We start from the raw sequence: 1,593 nt of genomic DNA, 5'->3' as shown, positions 1-1,593 counted from the left end.
AGAAATTAAAACAGACATAACAAATGGAAAGATACCTCATGTTCATGGAACAAAATAATTACATTGTTAAAATGTTCATACTACCCAAAGGGATTTCTCAATTCAATGCAATCTCTATCAAAATCCCAATGGCATTTTTTACAGAAATGGAAAAATATCCTAATATTCATATGGATTCACTAAAGACCCCCAGTAGACAAAGCAATCTTGAGCAAGAAGAACAAAGCTGAAGGCATCTCACTTCCTGATTTCAAAATACATTACAAAGCTACAGTAACCAAGACAGTGTGGTACTGGCATAAAACTAAGAACACACAATGGGGACAAGATAATCTCTTCAATAAATGATGTTTGAAAAACTGAATATCCACATGCAAAAGGATGAATTTGAACCCTTGTCTAACACCATGCACAAAAATCAACTCAAAATGGATTAATACTTATATATAAGACCTGAAACTATAAAATTATTAGAAGAAAACATAGAGAAAAAGCTTCTTGACATTAGCCTTGGCAATGATTTCTTGGATATAACATCAAAGCCCAGACAACACAAGCAAAAGTAGAAAGTTGGTAATATCTTACTGTCTCTTGTAAATCTGTAAAGTGAGTTAGTATGAACAGAATCTCACTCTCCTTTATCGAGAGTCCCATGACATGGCTAAGGGCTTTTCAAATCCTATGCCTTGGATTTGATATTAAAACAAAAATAAAACTCTAGACAAATCTTTACTAGCATCCTCTATTTTAGACACTTTAATTAAATGGTATAAACTGATGTTCTCTGGACACCTAATAAATGGAGCTATAAATGTTTCACAAAACCATTAAGTAATTACACTTTACAGAAGGAAGCTCAAGATATTGAAAGCAACTAATGACTTATCATAAGCAGACTGAACTGGTCATTGGTGAGATTTAATGATCATGCAAATTGATCCCCATTATATAATGCAAATTTTGAATCAACAGGCAAAATTAAAGAATGCTCAGAGTTGGAAGGGATGTGCAGTTGCTTTTGAACATGCCTCTTGCTTCTCACCTAAGAGGAACCTTTATCTGTACAGTGGGTTGGTCTTGTAACAAAAATTTGAGAACTGGACCTTAAAAAGTCAGAAGTAAAAGCAGAAGAAAGTGGGGAGAGGAAACACTATCAGAACAATTTGGAGATTAAATAAGTAAAACTAACAAAATTCACAAACCTCTGATATAAAGTTTACAGCATGAATAAAGTGCTAGTCGTATTCTTTATGTAGAAATAAGCCTGTGTAAGAGTTGAGGGTATACTTTATGTCATTAAAAAAAAAACAGCAACATTTCTCTTTCTTTAAATTGCCTGTTTATTTCATTTGCCTGATTTTCTATTTGGATTTTAGATTTTTAGTATGGATTTCTAAGAGCTCGTTGGGATATTATGGAATTTAGCTTTTATTTAAATGTATTGTAAATTTTGCCGGATATGGTGTTTACTTTTGATTTTTTCAAGAGATCGTCTTAACTTGACAAAAGTTTCCCAAAGGATTGAAATCAGAAAAATGGCAGGCTTGGAAGCTTCAAGGCCTCATTCTCCATGGAGCCATCAAAACACAACCA

This window comes from Galeopterus variegatus, unplaced genomic scaffold (genome assembly GCF_000696425.1).
Source record: "Galeopterus variegatus unplaced genomic scaffold, G_variegatus-3.0.2 Scaffold14044, whole genome shotgun sequence".
NCBI classification, from domain to species: Eukaryota; Metazoa; Chordata; class Mammalia; order Dermoptera; family Cynocephalidae; genus Galeopterus; species Galeopterus variegatus.
Note: the sequence above shows the minus strand (reverse complement) of the source record.